The 27,776-nt window shown below is 38.2% G+C and overlaps 1 long non-coding RNA gene across 4 annotated transcripts; it reads right to left on the reverse strand.

The window, feature by feature from the left end:
* Nucleotides 1-217: 217 nt before the first annotated feature.
* LOC136310155 (uncharacterized) lies at nucleotides 218-27,748 on the reverse strand. Of its 4 annotated transcripts, none has more exons than XR_010726519.1 (4): nucleotides 27,631-27,748; nucleotides 23,307-23,443; nucleotides 20,871-20,936; nucleotides 218-11,776 (listed from the first exon to the last, which is right to left on the reverse strand). It is a non-coding gene; the product is annotated as an uncharacterized lncRNA (long non-coding RNA). The 4 variants fall into 4 exon arrangements; XR_010726517.1 differs by having other exon boundaries at nucleotides 218-11,911; XR_010726520.1 differs by lacking the exon at nucleotides 20,871-20,936.
* Nucleotides 27,749-27,776: the final 28 nt, after the last annotated feature.

Here is a 27,776-nt window from a genome sequence, read left to right on the forward strand (position 1 = left end):
TGAATACCAAGACCCGAGACAGAACTATAAGGCATGCTTTAATCTCCATTTCATGACTAAAACCTAAAAATCAAATAAATTAAGCACTGACAAAGAAAAGTTTGAAATTTTTTTTAAATTTTTATTAATTTTAATTTATTATGTTAACATAGATTCAAGTGTCCCACTCAATGTATCACCCTCACCCCTCCACCCTCGTGACCTCCATTACTCCACCTTTGCCACCTCCCCCTACCTCCCTCCCCCCAGAGAATTTTTTTAAATAAGGCCTCCACCGCTACTTCTTTTGTCACAGCAATCATGTTAGATTGAAAATTATTATTATTAGAGAAAATGAGAAAAGAGCATGATGTATTATAATTTCATATGGGTTATTTGTAAATGCTCTTTCATAATAGTAATAGATAACCTCTTGAGTCAGATTAGCTGGTTTCTAATCCCAGATCTGATAACTTTGCTGTGTGATCTTGGACAAGTCACTTAACCTTTCTGTGCCTCCTTTTCCTCACCTGTTTTTTTCAGGTAATAACAGTATCTACCTCATAGTGTTGTTATGACAATTCAATGAGAAATAAAACTGCTATTTATGTGTTAGCTAGTAGTAGTAATAGTACCAGCAGCAGCAGCAGAGTATCTTAACAAGGGTATTGAGTTCTTGTGTCTTCATGATTATTGATGGAATCAATATTATGAATACCTCTAATCAAGGCAGGATGTACAAAGAGAGAATTTCGCTATACAGAGGAAATGTGTGCATTATAGTAAGTCACTGAATTTCTAATGGTTTCACAGTTATAAACCTCAATAATTTATTTCTAAACAGTACTATGTATAAAGGCCATAAACAGACTTAGAGGCTGGGAATTACCTTTTTGAACTCGTGCCTACAGCTAAAAATCACATGTACACTATCCTAACCACAGGTATTTATTTAACATATATTTAAATATAAATTAATGTGTAATATTGCACATAACTATGTATCTTAATTTTAATGTTAGGGTTAAGTTTTATAATAAATATCTGTTGCTTCCTGCTTATAGCGTTTCTTCCCTATTATATTATTGTTGTGATTATGCCATTAATTTCTTTTTGAATCTATGTTCTGTAATGTTGAATCATCTAAAAGAAATAAAAAAAATAAATGTAGTTCAATAATGTATAGGGATCTGAACAAGTTTAATTAAAAATGAGTCAAAGAACAATTTGGTTAGTCTGCGTGAAGTAGTAAACATGAGATCAATTTCAATTATGGAGTCATAGTTCAATATTTCAGCAAAAAAGTTTTAAAATATGATTTTTAAATATGTGACTTTTCATACATGCTATGAGTCGAATTGTGTATCCCTCAAAAAGATATGTTGAAATACAAGCATCCCCTCAGTCCTCTCAATGTAAGCTGATTTAGAAATAAGGTCTTTTTAGAAATAAGGTCTTTATGAGGTAATCAAGTTTAAATGAGGTCATTAGACTGGCATCCTTTAAAAAGGGAAAACTTGGACATAGGGACAGATACAAATAGAGGGAAGATGATGCAAAGACACACAGGGAGGATGTCACGTGATGAACGTGATATGATGGCTGGAGTGATGCATCTACTATAAGCCAACGAATGCCTGAGACTACAGGAGTTGAGCCTCAGGCAAAGGCAGGGAGATTTCCTTCCCTAGACTTCGCCATCAGACTTTGGCCTCCAGAACTATGAGACAAGACATTGCTTATCCTTTAAGTCATCCAGCTTGCGCTTTGTTGCAGTAAAGGCTGTCATATCTCTATAACAACATTACTAAATCTCAAAGTGTGTCACCACAGGCATGTCAGCTTTTTTCCACCAGTAGATTTTACTGTGTTCTCTTATATTCTGCAAAATGTGTGTTTTACTTGTGCTGAAAATTGGATTAAGGTTTTCCATAGAAAAAGCTAATGTAAATTTCAAGTTTTTAAAAAATTAGAATAATTCACCTTGATCTGTTTTTCAGTAAGAAATATGATTTTCTGCATATACTTGATTTGAATATGCACTAGAAACACATCTTTATGCTAACAGTGGGTCAGGGATAATAACCCTTAGAGTGAAAGAGATATAAACCACATCCTACATACACTTTGAGTCACAGTAAATACATGCATTGTATAATATGTATTAGTTATAATTATTCATCTTAAGCAGAGTACAAATATAACAAAAAGAATCAACTAAGAGTTCTACTGTAAAGCATTCCATTATAATGAGGAACACATTTTGTACCATCCTTTCTAAATATTAGAGAAAGTAAATGTAAGTTATGGCTTCATTCTTCAAGCCATAATTCCTAGATTATTCTTATATATAATTCATAGAATCGATGCTATAATAATTATAAAAATGATGACTATGTTGACTTCTTTTTCTCCTACTCAAAAATACGTCCTGTTTTCCCTCTTGGACTTCCTCTTTCTCTAGGTTCAAACTAATAGATTCTTCTCAGTTTCCATCCTGTGCACTAATTTAATTGACTTTTTAATTCCACATATCTTTTAGTCTTCAGTGAAAAGACTGAAGTTTGTAAAAGATCATCTATTAAACGATGTTAAAACAATCATGGCCTGCAAAGACATATGTTGAGAGGTCCCAAGGGAAGGGGGAAGTACACTGATATGATCTGGATTGAGGCAAGAGAAAACAAATCAAGAAAGATTGAATTGTACTATTCTTTTCACCTTTTCTGTAAATTTAAAAATTGTAAAACAAAATTAAAAAAAAGAAGAAGAATGGAAAACCCATACAGGCATAAAGAATATCAATCAATTATCAACAGGGACACTTGGAATAAAAAAAAAAATCAAAGCAAGTTGGCCACAAAGGGAGGCCCTATAAAAGATGCAGTGTCTAGTTTATAGAGTCAAACAGGCTGTATCTTTTAGTAGCAGTGTGATACTGAGCATCAGTTTTCTTATATTAAAAAATAATAATAGTATTACCTGTCTCATTAATGTATTATAAGAGAGGGATAAAGTGAGATGACCTTTACAAAGCTCTTAGCACAGTATTTGTTTGGCACATTCTATGCATCTGATAACAGCTAATAATTAGTAAAAAGTGGTAGCCATATTAAGCCAGATAAGAACTGAACCATTAAATAGCAAAACTGACCCTAGAATTATTTTTTGCAATCTTTTATTTTTTTTTTAAGTTATAACTTAAGGTACCTGACCTGTGGTGGTGCAGTGGATAAAGAGTTGACCTGGAATGTTGAGGTCACTGGGTTGAAGCCCAAGGCCTGCCTGGTCAAGGCACATACAAGAAGCAACTACCATGAGTTGATGCTTCCCACTCCCCTTCCCTGCCTCTCTGCCTTTCTTTCCCTGTATCCTCTCCCTCAAATCAATAAGTAAAATCGTTTTTAAAATCTAGCTAAGATTTTTTTCTGTATATGTCCATTGGAACAAAGTATCTACCATTTTCATGTTTATTGATTATATTTTCATCCAGACCCAAGGTTTTAAGATAGCAATACCTTGATGACTCTAAAATTTCTATCTCCTCCCCACCCCCGGTGTTCCTGATGGGGTATATTCAGTTGCCTGCTCAGTTTATTTACTTGTGTGTCTGCAGACTTTTAGATGGTCCCTCATCATCCTCACATCCTGGCTCTCATGCCTTGTAGAATTCCCTCTTCTTGAAGTTAGATAGGACATGAGACTTGAATATGACAAAGTTAATTGGGTGTCACTCTTGTGATTATGTTACATTGTATATGACTCCAGTTTGCTAGCTGACTTGCTCTAGTCTAGGTCTCCTTGCTGATTTTAAAGAAAGAGGTTTCCATAATCCTAAATCTGCTAGGAAAAGAAGTCTATATACAACCTGAGTGAGTTTAGATGTAGATCCTTCCCCAATCAAGCTACCAGATGAGAACCCCAGAATGTAACCCCAAAGACACTGGGAGGTAGTAAAACTAGGTTGTTTTAAGTCACTAACCTTACGGTAATTTGTTACACAGCATAGAAAACAAATACATTAATCTAATACACATCTTCTCATAAATTAATCCTATCCAAAATAGAGTATTGGTCCTCCTGCCATTCAAACCCATATATCTTTTAGTGTTCTATAAGTTTTTTAATAGTCCTACCATTTATCTGGCTGCTCAGTTAAAACATCCTGATGGCTTTGTTCCACTCAAACTCAAAAATCCAAAATAAGAATACTTCTTATAGTCATTTGGTCCCATATACCATGAGTTCTTCCCTGAAATACTGTAATAGCCTCTTTGCTTTCATTGTTGACCCTCTGGAGTCGATACTCTGACAACGACCTGAGATACCATTTAACCAGTAAATCACTTTTCAGTTCCCTGCTCTCAAGCCTTCCAAATATCCCATGACACCTAGAACAAAATCTAAAGCATTTTAACTGACTTGGGGCTCCAATCTGACCCATGAATAACCCTCATCTTCTATCCTGCCTCCTTCCCTCGTTCATTCTCTTTGAGCCCCATGGATACTCGAGAATTCTTGAACACTCCAAGCAAATTCTCTACTATGGACCCTGAATTTGTTGTTTTTTTCTGTTGGAAATAATTTTCCCTCAAACAGTTTCCCAACTTCCTTTTTTTATTCAAAATGACCCGCGGGAGTCTGTCTGACTGCCTCCTCGATTCCAGCTTCGGAAAAATGGAAAAAAAGAAAAAAAGAAGAAAAAGAAAATGACCCATCAAAAGTAGAAAACTGGGCCCTGGCCGGTTGGCTCAGCGGTAGAGCGTCGGCCTAGTGTGCGGAGGACCCGGGTTCGATTCCCGGCCAGGGCACATAGGAGAAGCGCCCATTTGCTTCTCCACCCCTCCGCCACGCTTTCCTCTCTGTCTCTCTCTTCCCCTCCCGCAGCCAAGGCTCCATTGGAGCAAAGATGGCCCGGGCGCTGGGGATGGCTCTGTGGCCTCTGCCTCAGGCGCTAGAGTGGCTCTGGTCGCAACATGGCGACGCCCAGGATGGGCAGAGCATCGCCCCCTGGTGGGCAGAGCATCACCCCATGGTGGGCGTGCCGGGTGGATCCCGGTCGGGCGCATGCGGGAGTCTGACTGTCTCTCCCTGTTTCCAGCTTCAGAAAAATGAAAAAAAAAAAAAAAAAAGTAGAAAACTGCAGGACTCCCATTTCACTTATCTTGCCTTAGGTTTCACTTCTCATAGTACTTATTAAAACTTTCCTTATTATCATTTGTTTATACATATATATTCTGTCTTCTCAGGAGAAAATAAAGTATGTAATGCTAAGTAACTTGTTGGTTTCATTCATTTCTATATTCTAGAACACTGATGGCCCAAAGTAAGAAGTTAATCAATTTGGTATGAAATTCCAGTTGAAACCATTTTTGGAATCCTTCCAGAAAAGATATTCTGCCTCAGTGCTTTTAGAAGTCTGAGTTATCTCAGAGAAAAGCGCAAGAGTATATTTCAAACTTTTACTGAGTATTTAATGCTAACTAATCACGAGGCTAAATTCTGTCTTCATCTTTTGTATTCTGTTTTGATGAATTACCTTCATGAAGTAATGAATATCCCAAAGGGCAGCTCTTGACTTCTCTGCCAGCTACATCTCAACAATCACTTTATATTCTCTATTGTGTATTTATTGCAAAGAAATAAAAATAAAACAGAGTAGTAGAAAAGTAAAATAACTTAGTTCTCAAGTATGTTAAGAATGAGTGTAAAGTCAGGTCTGTAATGGTATGAGACAGAGGCCAGAGACTGTGTTCACGGAGATCTGCAGGGGAAACTCAATCCATCTTACTGCCATTGTTTGACAGTTACAGACAAGAAGAAATGCCTACGCACCGCAAATGAATTTTCTCACTAACAATCCATAGCAATTTGCAGAACATTGTATTTTGCACATTTTCCTCACATATGTTCTGTACGTTAAATAAAAGAAAGCTGCTTTTTATGATGTTCGTAATTTATACAGGATGATACTTGCTAACAGAGTTGGATAATGTGTCAATAAATGCAATCAAATAATTCTCTCCTTTTCTTGTCTGAGCCAGTGCTTTGCTGATGGAGAAATGGGTGGCTGATGATTGATAACAGAATCCACAACCTTTCACCTCTAAGTCACCCAACTAGTTGAGCAACGAGAGACATTTGTTCCTATAGACGACTTGTCAGAGGCTTGCAAGAAATAAATGGGTAGTGTCTGTTAGGTTACTGGGCCTGAAATGCTGAAATGATAGTTACTTCGCAGTGAGAAATATATTTATATTATGCTGTGAATAAAGGCCTAGCTTATCATTATACTAATATTTTTCTTCAAAATCCTAAAATAAACATATATTGCTTGGTATTTAGTCTGCTGACTAGCATTTTTACTCTCCAAAGCAATTTATAGTCAGTGTTTATAATGTTCTCAACCTAATTACTATTTTAAATTTTTAATAATTAAAACTTAAATGTAGTATAGTAACAAACCAGATATGCATGTAATAATTAAGATTTTGTTTTAGATTTAGTTTCATTTCTCAGAAGTTGGGATGCCACCTTTCAGAAATTTAAATAGCTTTAATAATATTGTGTTAACTTAATGATTAATGAATTTAAAAGTAAACTCATAGAAGGGTGTTTTCTGAAGACACTTCAAGATAAGGGAAATTCCATTTTCCTCTATTAGATAGACGTGTGATCCGATGGGTGAGTCCATCAGAAGTGAGTCTGGTTAATTGCACCCCCCTTTATCCAGGAAGCTATCAAAATATATGTAACAGAAAAAAAAAGTTATTTTTAGAGATAATTAAAAAAATATATATATAATTATTTTTAAGAGTCTCCTTTGTTTGGCACATAGAGAATCCCTATGCTCATTATAATGGGCACTGTCATTAGAGCTATTTAAAAATATTCCAGTTGTCTTTCCTGGCACACAATAGGATAAGTACTATACCTCCTTGCCTCTGTTGAAGTTAGGTGTGCACATGTGCCTTGCTTTTTCCAATCAAATGTGAGTGGAAATGCCATGTGTCACATTTTCTGCTGTTGCTGTAATCATGGAAGCATAAATCAACCTGGTGCGTACCCTTCCTACTAACTTGCATTGAGCATGTACTAAGAACATTTTTTTTTTATGATTAAGCATTTGATATTTAGGGGCTATTCATTACCAGGGAATAATCGAGCCTATCCTGACTGACATGAAGCTATTCCATAGACATAACTACCGGTATGATGTCAGAGTTTGTCTCTGAGTATGTAACGGAGTGAAGCCGGAGGAGGGCTAAAATACATAGAGTAAGAAAAGACTGAGGCAAAGCAAAAGATGGAAGAATTAACGACATTACATAAATTGTTAGGAAGGCAAGTAGAGACATCTTCACTCTCAGGCAACTGATTAAAAAAAAAGAAAGACATGGACACTGATTCCTCGAGGCGATTCTTAGAGAAATGAGAATGTTGTGTGGCATGTAGTCGATGGCGAGCCCTTTAAAGCCTCCCCACCCCCACCAGGTCTTTGGTAACTCTTTTCTGCATACTACTCCTCTATGGAATGTTCTTTTTGGGGGGGACTGGAAAAAATAAATTTCAAAATTACCTCAGGAAGAAACCAGAAGCTACCAAAGTGAGGCAATCAAAACACATTTCTTTTCCAGAAGATAAACCAATGGTTTATGTGGCTAGAACCTCTATAATAGCCTTTTGATTGATATTTGGTATTCATAAATACTGCAAATGCTAAATATTGGTTGAATCAACAATTGTGAATGTGTGTTGGAACTATTAGAATGGGGAAAGGGTGTGTGTTGGGAGAGGAGCCAAAGAGAAGAAATAAAACATCATTCAAGGAATTCAACAGGTATCTGTAATTGATAATTAGGAAATATCAGTATGCATGTAATTTTAAAATATGGATTAAACACTAGAATAAACCATTAAATGAGTTGAAAGAGCTTCTCTCTGGGTAACAGAATTTGGGGGTGAGGAGGAGTGAGAAATGTGTGAATCAATCAAGCCTTCAAAAAGGCATATTGTATTAATTATTTGACATAAATTAACATATAAGTAAAATTAAAGAAAAATATATTCACAGATTTTCATTTTTAATCATCCAAGTTCCTATTTTTATGTCTTTAATTTTAAAAAATGTTTCATATTATTGTGATTATCAAAGAAAACATATATTCATTTTATAAAACTAGAAAATTAACCATCTAGATTTACTACACTTCTCTAGCCAATGTACAGAGCTGTTCTGTCTCATGCAAGAAATGATATCTTAGATGAAAAAGGAAACTACTCAAATAGGCATTAGAGTTTTACTGGAATACTGAAACTATCTTTCTCCTTAGTATTCACAGCATATTACAAAATGCTAGCTTAATAAATAATGAGGATTGAAAATTTCCAAGTGACAACTGAATGTGAAAAGAGAGTTGGTGCAGATTATAAGAGCAGAAAGCAATACATGCTCTTCAGAATAGACTTGAAATAGTCAGGACAATCATTACTTGTGATATATTACACAATTATACTATTGTGAGAAATATGAGAATGCTCAACTAATCTATTTCTTTTTACCAATTTTTTACCAATCAATCAAGTAAAGAAAATAATCAAGGAAGTAAACAGACAATAGACATTATTTTCTTCTTTTTTCCCTCTTCCTTTCTCCCTCACTCGCTCCCTTATTTTCTTCCTTCCTCCCTCCTCCTTTCCTTTTCTGTAAAAAAGTGAAGGAAAGGTCATTCTTAGTAAGTAAAATGCTTTCTCCTCAGGTAGCAGTTGTTTCAGACTCAGATTCAGCCTAAAATCAATCTTAGCTGAGGAGCAGAGGGAGAGAATGAGGATTTAGCAGGCACTATTCTGATGGTTGTGACCTCCAGGGCTTACCACTCTCGTTGATGTTGTTTTTGACTTGTAGTTTTCTAATGTTCCCCACTAAATCGATTATTGCCTTTAGAAGTAGTTTCATGGCTTTTGGAGTACTGTAGCTTTATCTTCCTAACCTTCACGGTGCTGTGAAAGATGGGTCTCATTTCTTGTTCATTCTGATTCTTCTTTGAGGTTATTCTTTCGCTCTCCGAGGGAATCATCAGGTATCGTTTTATTAGTCTTACACATCATGGCCACCTCTGGGGAATTTGTACCGGCTAATTCATCTTTCCTGACAATTGCCAAATAAATGGTTGCCAGAGCACTTGTTTTATTTCTGTGAACTTATTTTATTGCTTGCCACCCTTCACAACAGTGAGCAGTCATAAAGACCAAATAAGCCAGGATTTCTTTTTCTAATATTATATGTAATGGGCAATTTAAAATAATTTTAGTTGCAAAACTTTTAAAAGAATAGTTTAACGCTACATTTTTAAAAATCTGATATATTCATTTTTTCCTGTATGTGGCAGCAAAGGGTAATGGAAGAAAAACTCACTAGTATTCGAGTCTAGGTTCTGGTCCTAGCTCTACATATGACTTCACACAATTTATTTAGTCCTCCAAGCCTCAGTTTTGTCATTTGTAAAATACAGAAACCAACCACTGAATTGGCTGAAGCTTTAAGAAATTGCATTTCCGATATCAAAAAAGTATCTCCTAATTGTCAAGTCTTTAAACACAAGAGTACATGATATCTTCCATTCATTAAAATGTATCCAGAAAATAATGTCCAAATGTCTCAGTATTTAAAAAGATCTCTTATGATGCAATGTTCTTTTATCTACACACAATTAACAGTAGATCAACTGATGCCAGAATTGTTAAAGGTTACAAAGTTTGAAACATGGTCTTAAGCAGGTTAGCAGAGTAATAGATACTTTTGATTTTTGCTCCCAAAGCCAGCCTTTAGAGCCTAAAATATTTACTATCTAGACCTTTTCAGAAAACATTTTCCAACCCTTAGAATTAAATTTAAAAATAGAAGAGAAAGGGCAAATTTTCCTTACAAAAGAATTCCAAAAATTAAATACAGAAGAAATGTGAGAGATAGAAACTCGCCATTATTCAGACAGAATAGTAATAATTGCTGGAGACAAGATTCACAGCAGATGGTAAAATAAGTGGACAAAACTTAAGGAGAAACAGGATAGTTGCATAGCTTCAAAGTATTCCCCTCAAATATGTATTAATTATCATGGTCATTTTAACACATACACAGAATATTTGGTAGTCCTCCCTTCAGAAAATTAAGCTCAATTCCCTTATTTTTTTAGTGTGGGCTGGACTTAATGACTCCCTTGTAAGAAACAGAATATGCAAAGGGAAAATAGTGACTTTACAGCAGAGAAACCTGGCAGATGTAATCTAAAACAAGTGATCAAGGTTACGCTCACGTGTGATAATGCAAGTTGGTATCCTGTGTCTCAGGTAACATGCCATGGGAAGGGAATTTCATCTATGTGATATTCTTCCCCAAGACCCAGAACCTCAATATAGTCATGAGAAAACATCAGTTAAATACAGTTATGCTATGTTTAACCAGGAATCTTCAAAAGCCTTAAGATCTTGAAAAACAAGAATATGAAGAAAATACCATAAACCACAAGCAACTAAGAGACATGAGGCCGAAATGCATTGTAGTGGTCTGGCCTGGATCCAGGAATAGAAAAAGGATACTAGTACAAATACATATATATATATATGACAAATGACACTGGTAGAAAAATACATATCTGATAAATGACTGTTTTGCAGGATATATAGCGAAACTTTAAATTTTATAAATCAAACAATGCTATGGGAATGAAAACCCTTAAGGTGGTGGAAGCATGCTGACTTCCCCCGAGTGACAGAAGAAGAAGAGGTCTTTGAGGCCTGAGCACACTCCTTTCACTGTCCCTCTCCATTCTCAAAATCCTAACCCATGCTCAAGGCCAAATTACATACAATACTTAGGAATGGCAGTTTTTAAAAGTTTAAATGACACTTCTAAGTTTTGATAAAGGTTATTATTTAAATAAATAATTCCAGTGTTGGCCTATCCTACTCTCAAAGTCACAGTCGCCCGCAAAAGATGTTAGAAGAGAACAGAGATGTGAAACTCACTGTCAGCAAAATAACGGAACAGACTGAAGGACCACCAAAAGTAGCCCAGGTCAGACAGAACCCAGGAAAATGTGAAGAAAGGACGCCCCCAGCTGTACATCCCTGGTACTGCTGGTAGAATACATTCTCCAAGTGTCTCTGAGATACAAAACCAAGAATGATTTGTTTTCGATAGGAACACTGGGTAGTGGGCAGGTGGTGAGAGCATTCCTGTGTCTCATTTGATAGAAGAATGAATGGGGGGAAAGTCATAGCTATAAGTCATTTTTAAACTTTGCTTTTTTTTCCTGGATGTTACTCAGGTATTTATTTTTGACAATTCACTGATCTGCATATTTATTTTCAATGTTTTCCTGATGTTGTACTTCAATAAAAATTATTGGTAAGGGGGACCCAACTTCTGTTTATTGACTTCTGTACCATGAAGAGAGAGAATGCACTTGAAGTCCTAATTATAGCTGTGTAACGCATTACTCCAAACAACCATTATCTTCACAGATTCTCTGGGTCAGAAATGTAGAGGCAGCTCCTGCTGGGCATTTCCGGCTCAGGGCCCCTCATTGAGGCTGGAACCAGTGTGTTAGCCAGGGCTGCAGTCCTGTTAAAGCTGGAGTAGGGCTCAGTGATCCACTCTCAACAGCGGTTCACACAACTCGCTAACCACGCGTTGAGGGCGGATGCCGGGAATCCTCAGTTACTCTGCGCAGAAGCCTCTCCCCGGGCTGCTGAGTGTCCTCACAACCTAACAGCCGGTTCCCCTGCAGCCACACATCTAAAAGAAAGCAAGGCGAGAGCGGTGCCGTCGTTTATGACCTACACTGTGCCGTTACCTGCCGTTCTCTCAGTGTGCTGTCGGTCCCGAGGTCCGCAGCACCGTTCAGTGTGGAAGGAGGCTACACAGGAGCATCTATTTTGGGAGAAAGGAGAATTGGAGGGTCAACTGGGAAGCTGCTTACCAAAATGACAATTTAGGAAATGTTTTTCAAAATAAAAATTTCACATTAATTCTGAAACCAAAATTCCACTTCTGGTTATTCCTCGGATACACACTCTGCTGTGCAAAAATGAATACATTCATTTCAGCACCGTGAGCAATCACAAGAGATTGAAACAATCTAATTGTTTATCAATTGGGTTCTGACTTAATTTATAGTGCAGCGATACAATATGATATCTATGTATTTTAAATGAATAAGATACCTCAGATAGAATCCACAAGAAAGCCTTTAGGAAAAGGAAGTAGCAGTCAAATGACAAGGAAGAGAGGGAAATTTATGTTTCAGTGAGAACTTGTGTACACCTTATATTTTGTAACCATGTACAAGAATTATGTACTTTGAGAAAGTGAGGGAAAAATACATAACTGCTGTGGTTTTTATAGAACTACTTCTTTCCTAAGCAAAGGTAAGTTGGGCTCCACTGAGCCTTTATTGCTTTTTGACTTTTCGTGATGTTATTATTCAAATTGCTATCATTACTATCTTCATTATTTGGACTTTCAACTCAATTCTTCTCTGAGATTTCAGGTTTGTTGAGTGTACCGATTACCTGGCATATTTTGTATCCACTGAGTGTTCCTAAGCATAATAGCAAGCACAAAGGAAGTCCTCAGTATGGATGTGTTTAAATTAAGGTTTCCTAATGTGAGTGCTACTGATAGTTTGGGCGGGATAAGTTCTTGTTATAAGGGGCTGTTTTTTCTGTATGATGTTTAATAACTTCTCTGGCCTCTTCTTACATGATGCCAGTAGCATACTCTAAGTCTTGACAAACAAAAAGGTCTCTAGACATTGTCAAATGTCCCCAGAAGCAGAAGAATCATCCCCAGTTGAGAACCATTAAATTAAAGTAATGGCATATCCAATATTGAGAGTTAGATACAGGATTTAAAAATAGATTTCTAAGCAAGATTTAGTATATATTTTTTACTACAATATAATAAATTGGGATATATTACTGGTGCATGTGAAGTAAAAGTTGGAATATTTTACATATTAGAAACTAAACAAAGACTAATCTTTAATATTTTTGTCATTGTTTAGTTATTCTTAATTGTTCCTTATTTTATATACAGAGTTGACCTTGCATAGGAATGTAAAAAATTTAGAATCCCTTATTTAGTGAAACAGTATATTTGCAACATGATGAATGATGACTTATACGTGAAAGAACATTTTCTTCCCTTTCTTCTAGATTACTTCAATAATAGTAAAAGTTGATTATTAGTACATCAAGCATATGATTTAGAGTAACTACTCCATTCTTTGATGCAGATCACTTCATCAGATAGGGATTAAACTACATAAATATTAATTACACTAGCCAAAGTGTTAGTTCTGGATGATTTCTTTTAATTGATAAGCAATGGTTTACAAACTAGAAATGGTCACCTGTGAAATTGGATAAGGAGCATCGCAGTGAGAGTGATAGACAGAGTAACACTTCAAATGAATAAGATGGGTCCCTGTCATCTCCCGAACAGCATTACTGAGAAAAAAAAAGACCTCCATAACACATAGGTGAAGAAATTTAAAAATATTTCCCTACTTTTAATACTGTCATTTGGTTATTAAAAGTCTTTGTGGTATTAAGAGCATTTCCCACCTTTACTACTTAACACATTTCCCCACTTTGTGTTAACTCCCCTGAAAAGGAGAAGGAAGAAAAGAAGAAAAAAAGAAGAAAGAAAAAGATTGAGGGAGGAAAGGGAAAAAAAAGCAAAGAAAAATGGAAGAAAAATTTTCTGGACAGAATAAAATTGCCACAGATCTTTAGTCTACAAGATAAAAATTAAACTAGTGTCATCATTTTATATCTTCTTTTTCATTGATTCCACCAAAACACAATTTAGCCATCATCTCTAAAGCCTAAGAAATTTAGTTAGCTAAAATTGCTATGTTTGTTTTATTTCCATATTGCAATTTTCAAAATATACTATAAAGGAACACTACAGACAGACTTCCTAGTGTTGTCCAGCCTAACTCCAAACAATTTTGTCTTAAAAGCTAAAAATCCTCGCTTCCTTTCATTCTAAATGCATTGCTTTCTCTTACCTGTCTTGATAATTAAATATCTGCCACCAATTCTCACATGGTTTTATACATCTACCGATAGCTACAGTGTTTTTAAAAAATAGTTAATGTGTTTTGTTTTGTTTTTATTCAGTGAGAGGAAGGGAGGCAGAGAGACAGACTCCTACATGTACCCTGACTGGGATCCACCCAGCAAACTCACTAGAGAGTGACATTCTTCCCATCTGGGACATTGCTCTGTTGTTCAGCAATCAAGCTCTTCTTACTGCCTGAGGCGAAGGCCATGAAACCATTCTCAGTGCCTGGAGCCAACTTGCTCCAGTCGAGCCATGGCTGCAGGAGGGGAACATAGAGAGAGAAAGAGAGAGAGAGAGAGAGAGAGAAAGAAAGAGGCTAGAGGGGGAGGGGTGGAGAAGCAGATGGGTGCTTCTCCTGTGTGCCCTGATCAGGATTTGAACCCAGGATATCCACATGCCAGGCTGATGCTCCACCACTGAGCCAACTGGCCAGGGCAAGGGCTAAAGTATTTTTAATATTTAAAAATATTTATCCTAATCCCAGTCTGATTAGAGTACAAGATATGAACTTTAGGTAGCAGTTTTAACACTGGCTCCAGTTTGTTAGCACCATAACTATGTAACAGCCCATCCAGTTAAAACAAAACATAAAAAAAGAGTGAGGTATTTAGTTATGCATTATTTATATTAACATAGAATATAAGTACAGCATATACATTAAAACAAATATTTATTTAAAAGGCTATCAATTTTACAGCTTGACTGTTTATAAAACAAAAAGAGGACATTATAAAATCATTCTATCAAGGCAGGTCACATGTACAATAATAAAAAGTTACTAAGAATTCATAATTCAATAATTTGAATAACTGGTGCTTCATTAAACTATAAAGACAAAATAATTGATCAAAAAGAAATATACATTTTACTACACTTGATTTCAGCCAAAAGGCTGAGAAGCAATGAGAAGAAATATGCTTTTTGTGCTTTCAGGTAAAAACATTACGCCTTCTTTGTAAGAAGTGTTATTTTACAGAAAATAATGTCTACAACATGATTAACTTCAGATGAACTGATCTTAGAAACTTAATGGTGCTAAGAATAAAATGCATACTGATAAAACTAAAATCTGTTTGTCTAGCAATCCCAATTTATCTTTTCTTTTTTTAAAAAAAACCCAGATATTTTAATTGGATCTTGAAAGACAAATACTTTGGGTATCATAAACATTTATCCATTTCTACTATACTTTCTCTAATATTAATTTAGCCAAATAAAATAAAGTGCAAAAATTATAATTTTATGATTCAATCCAATGATATGAACAAGAAAAATGAGCAGTGGAAATAAGACAGAAAGAAAATGTAAAGGAGTATGCTGGCTTACAATATTCTTTAATTGTGTTATTTTCAAATTATTTTTAAAACAAGTTAGAAATATCACACACACATACATACACACAAACATAATATCCAAATGGCTCTTTCATGTTGAAAAATTTATATAAAGTATTATGAGACTTTAATTTACAGAAATCAACAATGCATTTGCAAATAAACTCAAAATAGATTAAAGACTTAAATGTAAAACCCAAAACCAGAAAAATCCTATAAGAAAACATAGGCAGTAAATTCTTGGATATTTCGTGTAGCATTATTTTTTCTGATATATCTCTTCTGGCAAAGGAAACAAAAGAAAAATGAACAAATGGGACCACAGCAAACTAAAAAGTTTGCACAGCAAAGAAAACCATCAACAAAATGAAAAGACAACCCACTGAATGGGAGAACATATTCACTAATGATACATCTGATAAGGGGTTAATATCCAAAATTTATTAAGAACTTATAAAATTCAACACTGAAAAAACAATCCAATGTAAAATGGGCAAAGTATGGAAATAAACACTTTTCCAAGGAAGACATACAGATAGTCAATAAATATATGAAAAGATGCTCAATGTCATTAATCATCAGAGAAATGCAAAATAAAGCCACAATGAGATATCATCTTACACTGTCAGAATGGCTATTATCAATAAATCAACAAACAACAAGTGCTGGTGAGAATGTGGAGAAAAGGGAACCCTTGGGAACTGCTGGTGGGAATCCAGATTAGTGCAGCCACTGTGGAAAACAGAATGGAGTTACCTCAAAAAATTAAAATCCAACTGCCTTATGACCCAGAAATTCCACTTCTGGGAATTTATCTAAAGAAACCTGAAACACTAATTTGAAAAATTCATGCACCCCTATGTTCATTGCAGTGTTATTTTCAATAGCTAAGATTTGGAAGCAGCCCAAGTGCCCATCAATAGATGAGTGGATAAAAAAGCAGTGGTACATTTATACAATGGAATACTACTTGGCCATTAAAAGGAAAGAAAGCTTACCTTTTGTGACAGCATGGATGGACCTGGAGAGTGTTATGCTAACTGAAATAAGCCAGTCAGAGAAAATCAAATACCAAATGATTTCACTTATATGTGGAATCTAATGGACAAAATAAATAAAACAGAAACAGACTCATAGAGATAGAAAACAGACTCCCAACTGTTAGGGGGAGGGGCTTGGGAGACTAGGCGAAAAATGTTAAGGAATTTAACAAAGAAAAAATAACTCACACAGACAACAGTATAGTGATTGCCAGAGCGGAAGGGGGGTGAGAGGAGGTAGGAGGTAAAGGGTAGATAAATGGTGATAGGAGGAGACTTGATTGGGGTGGAGAACACACAACACAATATACAGATGATACAGAATTTCATTAACCAATGTCACCCCAATAAACTCAAAAAGAATTTTAAAAAAACCTTTAAAGCCAGTGGTGCTGCAGTGGATGCTGAGGACCCAGGTTCAAAACCCTGAGGTTGCTGGCTTGAGCATGGGGTCGCTGGATTGAGTGTGGGATCATGGACATGACCCACGGTCACTGGCTTGAAGCCCAAAGTTGCTGGCTTGAGCAAGGGGTCACTTGCTCTCCTGGAGCCCCCTGATCAAGGTGCACATGAGAAAGCAATCAATGAACAACTGAAGTGCCGCAATAATGAGTTAATAATTCTTATTTCTCTCCCTTCCTGTCTGCCTGTCCCTGCCTGTCTCTTTCTTTCACTAAAAAAAAGGAAAATCAACTTTACAGTATCTAAATCCCTCTGTGTAGGGTATAAGACATTATTCAAAGCAAATATCAATGACCACATTTTCTATTTGAGAACTGAACTTTGGGCATCCCTCCAAGGCAGTAATCTTCAATTGGCTTGCTTCAAGGATTTTAAAATGTGCAATACCTGACTATTTAGTCAGGGACACTGAGGTCTTTTCTCTTAGTTTGTCCAATAAAAAAGTGACAACAGCCTGACCAGGCAGTGGCACAATGGATAGAGCACTGGACTGGGACACAGAGGACCCAGGTTCGAGACCAAGATGGTTGCCAGCTTGAGTGCAGGCTCATCTGGTTTAAGCACAGCTCACCAGCTTGGACCCAAGGTCATTGGTTTGAGCAAGGTGTCACTCAGTCTGCTGTAAACCGTGCCCCACCCCCCCGGTCAAGGCACATGTGAGAAAGCAATCAATGAACTACTAAGGTGCTACAACAAAGAATTGATGCTGCTTCTCATCTCTCTCCCTTCCTGTCTGTTTGCCCCCCCCTCTCTCTGTGTCACCAAAAATAAAATAAAATAAAGAAGAAGACTACAACAATCAGCAATAGCCATCCAGTGTGAATGCCCTGTCTTGAACCATAAATACATAGGTCATATAATAGAGTTGTATTTTATTGGTCATATCACATAATGAAGTTGTATCTTATTGGTTAATTCTTAGTACCAGAAATCCTTATATACAAATATAGGCACCTGATTTTATTTTTAAATCACACTGGAGCAAAAAAGGAAAAATAATTCCTAATATTTTTTTGTAAAACAATAAACATTATACTAATATTTTGTCAGATCAGCAAGAAATATGATTTTTAGTGATTTTAGTAATTAGTTTGTTTGCCATGAAATGAAAAAAGTTGAAAACTGCTGCTCTAAGGGGCAGAATCACCTAGTAAATTAGATTGAGAAAATGACTCCGCAATTTCTTGCTTTGTATGAGTTACTATCACAATTTAGTTTCTGCATAATACAGTTGTGTTCATTATAGCTAATATGCTGTACACTAGATCCCATGAACATATTCATTTTCTAGCTGGAAGTTTGTACCCTTGACCAATGTCTACTCATCCCTTCCCACTCCATCCCACCCCCAACCCCAGCTTCTGGAAAACACCACTCTACCCTCTATTTCTGTACTTGACTTTCTTAGATTCCACATATAATGGACAAATTACAGTATCGGTCTTTCTTACTAGCTGGTGGAAAGAGAAAGCTTTTACGAGCTAAAGGCCATCTTCAGTTACCTGCCAGGTGGTCCTTATGCCCAGGCAGTTCACAGCAATGACTTCGCCTTTCCAGGCTTAGTCAATCTTATATAACAAAACAATCATGGGAGTGACATTCTATACTCCTGTGATAGTCTGTTTGTCAGGAGGAAGTCACAAGTTCAGCCTATACTCCAGGGGAAGGGATTTCACAAGGGGTCACCTTAGGGTATGTCTCCACAATAACCCAATGAATACAGCATCGAAACACAATACAACTCAGCATATTTGGATATCACAAGAAATGAACCCAGATTTAATTTTTAAAAATTGGTGTCCTTACATACCCAGGGTAAATTTCATAGCAATTTCTTAGTGAAAAAGCATTATTTAAACCCACTGTCTGTTGCATATGTCCCCAGTTGATTGCCAGTACAATTTGTATAGTTCTTATTCCATAGTGCATTCAATGATTCTAAACACAATGTCTTCTTAAAATCCTGATAGAACAATTCTCCCAGGCACATCTGCAAAATGACCTCTAAGTAATGACTACAGCCAAGTTCTAGTGCCATGAGTAGGAAAAAACAAAATATGTAGAACCTTCTCACAGATGATTGTTTTTAACAAGGCTTATTTGTGTTTGGGTGTTCTACTTATCATGCATGCCCGATTTCTTGTAAAACTAAAACCTCTTAGGAATGTCAAGGTTAGAAGTGAGGCTCTGTAATTTTCCATTCATCACCAGGTACTAGATTCAAGCATGATTGCCTTTCAATTCCTTTACCTAGCTCGTGCCAAAGCCTATTCAAATGATCCCTGTGTTGTTTACTTTTGTATTGGTGACTCAAAGTATCGCTGCCAGGTGTTCTATGAGCTTTCCAAAATATTTCAGTGAAAATAGGTTGGCCAATGTCACAGGAATGACTATATATATTAAGAAAAAGTACAAGTACATCGACAAGCAATGGGGGAGGGGAAGCACTTCCATGTAGATCATTAACCTTTAACACAGAAATAATAAAAGTAAAACATTGATGATATACTGTGTATTTACCACTAGCAGCGAAATAATGATTAAGCGCTAAAACATATAAAACTGAGACTGGAAGGTGATGAGCACATCCCAAGCACAAAGCTGAGCAGGCGTGAAACCACAGCGGCAGGAAGAACAAGACAGGAGACACAGAAGAGCAAGGACTGTAGTGTCCTGGCGGAGTGTTCGCACTTCGATTCCATTTGAGGGCATCAGTGTCCTGATAAAGATCCATCCTAGCAAGCGCGCAAGCCCGTATGCCCAGGGTCAGACACTGAGGGGCCAAAAGGTACAACAGATGTGACCAGATGAATAAAAGGGCTCGCTTGTATGGAATTATCAGCTCTGCAGGATACAACTCTCATTACTTCTTTCTAGCACCTGACAACATTCTCTAACTCCTTCTCTAGAATGACGTGCAAATGGCATGGTGCTATCATTGTTTTCAATCAGCTCTTTAAAGCCACTGTCAACTCTTGGTTTATAGGAGTCAATATCTATAGTCTGTTTCAAAATTCTGGATATCACATATGCTTGTTTTCTTTCTCAGTCTCTGTCAAATAAGATACTAAAAACAAATCAGAAAGCCACTAACAGTAAATATGAAAGAGAATTTAAGTTAGGATATATAGTATACAATGATTTTGTATTAAATTTAAAAGTTTCATCCAAATTATTTATGATCAGATTGGGCCAGGTGGACAAGAGAAAATGCATCTATTCAAATAGAGTCAAAGTGTCAACTCCTATTTATTATTCACCCTCATTATTTTACTTTTCATGAAAGTAACTTCTGTCAAATTCATAGTACAAAATGTTAACATTTTTTTCAAACCCAACACGTTCCCCTATTTCATGGAGCAGCATTCAGAGATAGTGCAATGAAAGAGAAAGAGACACAGGCACAGAGGAGGCGTTAGAGTCCATGCAGGTGCTGAAGGGCAGAAGTGGCAAGAGGTTCAAAATCCAGGAAAACAGTTCGGGCAACAGAGATAAGAAAATGAAGCAGAGACTGGGCTACAGGACTCAGACAAAAGCAAAGCTTCTCTATAAAAGGAATTTAGAGCCCCACTCTGAATACCAATGGGAATGATAGGATATCATCATCAAATATGGCCCCAAACAAACTGAATTTATGACCTATTGTTGCAGGGGGGAAAATATGAAGTACTGAGTGTCAGTAACTAATGAAAAGTCAAGCCAACCAGGAACCTCAGTACAGAGGATGACATTATGAAAAGTTTATCTAATACTTTTTCTTTAAGTATAAATATTTGTTTTAGTTTTCTTTTTTTTAAGTGACAGAAGGGAAGATAGACAAACTCCCGCATGTGCCCTGACCAGGATCCACCTGGCAACCCCATCTGGGGCCAGTGCTCTGCCCATTTGGAGCCATGCTTACAACTGAGCTATATTTAGCACCTTAGGCATTGGCTCCATGGAGCCATCTTCAGCACCTGGGGCCAATGTCCTCAAATCAAGCCATGGCTGTGGGAGAAGAGAGAAAGAGAGAATGGGCAAGGGGAGGGTTCACTTCCACTATGTGCTCTGACCAGGAATCGAACCTGAGACAGCTACACGCAGGGTTGATGCTCTAACACGGAGCCAACCAGCCAGGGCTAGATAATGTTTTTAATTGAAGTATAATTTATATATAATAAAAAGATCATAAGTGTTTAGTTTAATGAGTTCAATGGGCAGTTGCATGAAAGCTTTTAACTATTGCCAAAAACATGATAAAAAACATTTATATACTTAAAAAAGAAAAAGAACATTTATACAACCTCAGAGTGTTCCTTTATGTCACTTTTCTTGTCCATTTCTACCTCTACCTGAGGCAACCACTTTCCAATTTCTGTAACTATATATTAGTTTTGCATTTTCTTGAAATTCGTGTAAATACAATCACACTGTAATTATATACATTTTTTTTTATATTTCTGAAGTGAGAAGCAGGGAGGCAGAGAGACAGACTCCCACATGAGCCCGACCCAGATCCACCTAGTAAGCACACTAGGGGGCGATGCTCTGCCCATCTGGGGCATTGCTTCATTGCAACTGCACCATTTCAGCACCTGAGGCGGAGGCCATGGAGCCATCCTCAGCGCCCGGGCCAACTTTGCTCCAATGGAGCCTTGGCTGCGGGAGGGGAAGAGAGAGACAGAGAAGAAGGAGAGGGGGAGGGGTGGAGAAGCAGATGGGTGCTTCTCCTGTGTGCCCTGGCCAGGAATTGAACTCAGGACTTCCACACGCTGGGCCGATGCTCTACCACTGAGCCAACTGGCCAGGGCCTATATTTTTTTGCTTTAGATTCTTTTGTTCAAAATGTTCTTGCGATTCATCCATGTTGCTTTCATCAGTGGTTTTTTCCTGTTTATTGCTGAATAGTATTTCATACGAATTACACATTAGGTTTACCCTGCTGATAGATATTGGGGTTTGTTTGTCAGTCTCACCTGGCTTTCTGTGCCTCGGCAGAATTCTCTCCATCCTGTTCCCCTGCCCCCAGCTGTCAGATGGCTGCTGCAGGAACTGACCAAGGCCTGGAGTCCTCAAAGGGATTGCTTCCAGCAATCCTGCCTCTCACATACACTTTTGAGCACTTAAAGTCTTTGAGACAGAGTTAGAGTGTGGGTGCAGAACACTCACTCTTTGACTGGAGCTCCAGGAGCCTGTAATCTATCATTTCGGCCCACACACAGCCATTAAACATTTGGCTGGTCTCCCATTGACCTTTATGGTGCATTCATGTAGTAAAAGTTACTTGATGTACCATAAAGTTCTGCAGGAAATGAAAGGAACTGTCATTCTCCTCTCTCATAGGAAGCTCTCCTTACCTTTGGATTTAAGTTTGTGTTCTCAGCTCTCTGATAAGTTTTTTAAATGAGTTTTAAAAGTCTACTCTGGCTTGTGCTTACTGTGAACTGAAGTACAAGTACATTGACAATTGTAACTTTATAAATCCTGATTAAATACTTTATTTTTATTTTATAATCCTTTCCAAATACCTTCTCCAGGGTTTCTGGACCTACTTCTTCTCTATTCAGTAGCAGTGATAAACTTTTAGTAAAAGACTGAAAATACTCCTTCTTTTCTCTCCTATCCACTTACCTTTATTCTCCCTTTCGTTCGTGCAGTAAAAAGCTATTTGATACCCTTGTGACTCTTCCATCTGGCCTTGTTTCTTATTCCTCAGGTCTCTCATCTGGTCATGCTTTCCCTTTTCTCTAAGCACAGTTGGCTCTCCCTGTACTTTGAAAACATTTTTGACCTTTGATAGAAACACATTAAGTAGAACATACCTTAAAGGCCCTTGGCTTATTATTAAACTCTATTCTTAGATTAGCACCTACCATAGGTGTAGTGCTCAAACATTTTGTCTAGATCCTTAACTTGCATTACATTGCCTGTTTGCTTAAGGCTTTGTTTGTTTGTTTGTTTGTTTGTTTGATACAGGGACAGAGATAGAGTCAGAGAGAAGGATAGATAGGAACAGACAGACAAGAACAGAGAGAGATGAGAAGCATCAATCATCAGTTTTTCATTGTGACACCTTTGTTGTTCATTGATTGCTTTCTCATATGTGCCTTAACTGTGGGCCTTCAGCAGACCGAGTAACCCCTTGCTCGAGCCAGCGACCTTGGGTCCAAGCTGGTGAGCCCTTGCTCAAGCCAGATGAGCCCATGCTCAAGCTGGTGACCTCAGGGTCTCGAACCTGGGTCCTCTGCATCCCAGTCTGACACTCTATCCACTGTGCCACCACCTGGTCAGGCTGCCTAAGGCTTTTTATTTCTTTTATTCTGTGAGAGGATGGGTGCAAAGAGACAGATTCCCACATGTGCCCCAATCAGGATTTACCTGGCAAGCCCCATCTGGGGCTGATGCTTTGCCCATCTGGGGCATTGCTCAGCAACCGAGCTCTTCTTAACACCTGAGGTGGAGGCCAGGGAGCAATCCTCAGCACCTGGGGCCAACTCACTCCAATCGAGCCATGGCTGCAAGAAGGCAAGAGAGAGAGAGAGAGAGAAAGAAGCAAGAGGGGGGAGGAGTGGAGAAGCAGATGGGCACTTCTCCTGTGTTCCCTAATCGAACCTTGGACATCCACACCCTGGGCCGATGCTCTACCACTGAGCCAACCAGCCAGGGCCTGTTCAGGGTTTCTCATGCTGTTTTACGAGTGACCTCTTCCTGAAACCTTTTATTTCTTTAATACTAACTATGTTGTCTAACCCTGGAATCTGAAAATATTACTGCCCAGCATGGCTCACCATTTAGATTTGACAAACTGCCCAGCCAAACACATAAAACTTGCCTATAATTCTCTAACTTTAGCCATAGTTATGGCCTCTGAAGAAAAAAAAAAATCTGTGATTTCCCTGTCCTTCCAATGACTAGAACTTCAACTTGAATAGTCCCACTGTCTCCCAAGTCACTCACTAGATTTATAGTCTCACCTGAGATTGCTGTTCTGGTTATTTTCATACATTACATTAAAACACAAATCCAGGAGATACTAATTAAGATACAAATACTAGGAGAACATATTACTTAAATCCTGAATAATTTTCAATTTGCAAAATGTATTGGGACATATTTTTAATATAGTGAGCATCATCTATTCTTTGACTACACATGGTTATTACTAATCTAATGATCACTTTGATCTACCAGCTATCTCACTGATCCCACTCCACCAGTTCATTAGGGAATAAAATATATAAAACAAATGACAACATTTCAAATTATGCAGCCCTACTCCTCAGCTACATCACTGATGTTGTTCAAGCTTAAAAACTGCTTTCTCTAAATTTCATATTTAACTACTTCCACCATCCCTCAGGAAATATTTATAATGCTAATAACCAAATCCTGCCAATTCTCTTTTCTAATTATTCTTACCTATTCACCTTCTGTCCCCCAGGAACCATTGCTTCAGTGCGGGAACTTTCTCATATTTCTTATCTGGTCTCTCAGTCTCCAGAATCCCTCCCACCTATTCCCCATTCATTTTCAGCAACACTTCCAGAATGACCTTTTTAAAATGCATATGTTACCCTAATGATTAGCATTAAGTCATAATTTCTTCACTTAATGAACAGGATCCTTCATGACTAATTTTCTTCCTCAGTTTTCAGCCTAATTTCATTTCCTATTTTGTTCTTGTATGTAGAATCAGCTTCAGTCATACAGATGTTTATAGATAAATACACCATATTCTTTCACTACACAAAGCCTGTGCACGTGTTCTTTTCTTGCCTGCAACTCCATTTCTAGCCTTACTTGGCCAGCTCCTCAAGTGTCTCCTAGTCCAGAAAGTCTTTCCTAATCACTAAGTCTGGAATCAACTGCCATTTCTCTATACCTCCTGTACAAATCCTTATACAGCACTTATCACATTATGTTGTGATTATTTGCGTAACTGTCTTCCCCACTAGGTTTTAAGTAATATTGCTTAATTTGATTCCATCAAAAGTAGGAATTCTCTTTGAAAGGCAATTAAGAGAACGAAAAGACAGCCACAAACTGGGAGAAAATTCTTGCACATCAAATTCCTATCCAGAATCAATGCCTAGATCCAGAATCCATTCTTGTATATAGAATTCATACTTGTTATCCAGAATAAAGAAAACAAAAGTACAATAAAAATGGGCAAAATTTTTTTTTAATAAATTTTTATTAATGGTAATGGGATGACATTAATAAATCAGGGTACATATATTCAAAGAAAACATGTCTAGGTTATTTTGTCATCAAATTATGTTGCAAACCCCTCGCCCAAAGTCAGATTGTCCTCCGTCACCCTCTATCTAGTTCTCTGTGCCCCTCCCCCTCCCCCTAACTCTCTCCCTCACTCCCTCCCATGTCCTCCCTCCCCCCCACCCTTGGTAACCACCACACTCTTGTCCATGTCTCTTAGTCTCATTTTTATGTTCCACCAATGTATGGAATCATGTAGTTCTTGTTTTTTTCTGATTTGCTTATTTCACTCCTTATAATGTTATCAAGATCCCACCATTTTGCTGTAAATGATCTGATGTCATCATTTCTTATGGCTGAGTAGTATTCCATAGTGTATAGGTGCCACATCTTCTTTATCCAGTCTTCTATTGAAGGGCTTTTTGGTTGTTTCCATGTCTTGGCCACTGTGAACAGTGCTGCAATGAACATGGGGCTACATGTGTCTTCACGTATCAATGTTTCTGAGGTTTTGGGGTATATACCCAGTAGAGGGATTGCTGGGTCATAAGGTAGTTCTATTTGCAGTTTTTTGAGGAACCACCATACTTTCCTCCATAATGGTTGTACTACTTTACAGTCCCACCAACAGTGAATGAGGGTTCCTTTTTCTCCACAGCCTCTCCAACATTTGCTATTACCTGTCTTGTTGATAATAGCTAATCTAAAAAATGGGCAAAATTTTGAACATACTTCATCAAAGATGCTACAGAATGAGAAATAAGCACTTAAAATATGGTCAACATCAGTTAGGGAAATGCAAAATAAAACCATAACAAACCACTACTCATCTATTAAAATGGTTAAAATTAAAAGAATAACCATTCAAGTGTTAGCAAAGGTGTGGTTCGGTGGAAACTCTTAAACACTGCTAGTAGGAATTTAAAATGATACAATCACTTTGGAAAACAGTTTGACAGTTATTCCCTGTATTTCATTTAACCTGCAAAACAGCTCTGTATTGTTGCCATTTTCTAGCCTGAGATGGTGGGAACAGTAGCTCAAGTCACAGCAGTGAATTTGTAGCGCTGAGATTTAAGCCAGGGTATCACACTCCTGCTAACTAACAGGTGGTGGTGGAAACGGCACCAGGCATTAAACCAGTGGCGTCAGACTGGACCTGTGTTCAGCAACCTCAGTACTGGAGTTCTGGCTACAGAAGAATCCAGAGCCACTTGACCTGTGCTGTGGCGCAGTGGATTGGGCCTTGGAAAGCTGAGGTTCCTGGTTTGAAACCTGCTCCTCCCATACCCCCTTTGTCTCTCTTGCTCCTCTTTCTAAAAATCAATAAATAAAATCTTAAAAAAAAAAAAAAAAAAGAATTCAGAACCAAGACTCAAACAGTAACAGAAAGTTTATTTAGAAAGTCACAGAGGTAGAAGTAAGCTGTCGAAGAGACGGGATCAGAAAACAACTTAAAGAGGCAAAAGACGAGGCCCTTGGAGCTTAGGAGAGAGGAGGGTAAAGGTAAGGCTCCGGGAGGAGAGAAAGAGGGCGACGGGAAAGGCACAGGTGTGCTCTCAAAGGGCGAGCAGCTGCTTCCCCAATCTAAAGGCTTTGAAGGGTGAAGGCTTTAGGGGAGGTCCGAGGGGAGAATCCAATAGAATCTTCAGCAGGGTTCTAGGGCCAGTATGTCCTTTCAGGGTCCTGGTCTCCCCTGACACTGGGGTCTTTGGTTCTGAGCTGGTGTCACGTGTCCGGTTTCCCTGCTTTTCCAGGCCTGGAGCTGAAACATAACTGAGGCCTAGATGCGATCCTTCCAGGTAAAGGTTTATGGAAGCGGTTCTGCAAGGGCCCACATGGGAGCTGCATGGGGCCACTCACTCTTTGGCCCCTCGTTCCTTCTCTAAAAGGGGGTCTACCCCATGACCAGCACAAAGTGTTACGGTAGGGGAGGAAAGCTTGCCCTGTGGGGGAGGGGTCTTATTTTCCCAGCTCTGCCTACTGCTAGGCACTGGAGGCTTTCCCAAGGTGGTGACCTTCTGCACCCGGCCCACACTCCCGGGTCCGATCAGGCCGGTCTGACAGCCTACCGAGTAACCAATGAGTTAAGAGGCGGGGCCGGGGCGGGAATGACAGCCGCTGGGAAAACAAACAAAACCATAACAAACCCAAAACAACACAAACCAAAATCAAAACGAACAAAACCAGAATTCCTTCCCAGTCACAGTTTCCTTCCAGTGAACAAGGGGTCCGAGATGAAAATAAATGAGACTGAGTTCATTTAAAACAGACGTGAGTCTATCACCCAGTTAGGCCGCCTCCCAGCGCTGCGAGTCGGGGATGACTGGCAGGGCGAGGACGAGACGGCCTCTCCGCTGAGGGCGAAGGCACAGAGTGCACACTCTTCCCCTTCGCAAAATAAAGTGGCATTATCGGGGGCTCGGGGCCGGAAGAGTATACTGTTAGTTTTAAATCTGCCAAGGGGAGGACGGCCAATTTTTACCTTTAAGTCTTGGGAAACCCAAGTACCAACTACGAGAGCGCAGTCACAGTAGCTACACTTCCGCGTCTTAGGACGGCGGAGGGTGGACGCATGCGCGGGGAACGCCCCTGGTCCACACGCCTCCTACGAGAGCGCTCTGCGCAGGC

Source organism: Saccopteryx bilineata, chromosome 7, assembly GCF_036850765.1.
Source record: "Saccopteryx bilineata isolate mSacBil1 chromosome 7, mSacBil1_pri_phased_curated, whole genome shotgun sequence".
Taxonomy (NCBI): Eukaryota; Metazoa; Chordata; class Mammalia; order Chiroptera; family Emballonuridae; genus Saccopteryx; species Saccopteryx bilineata.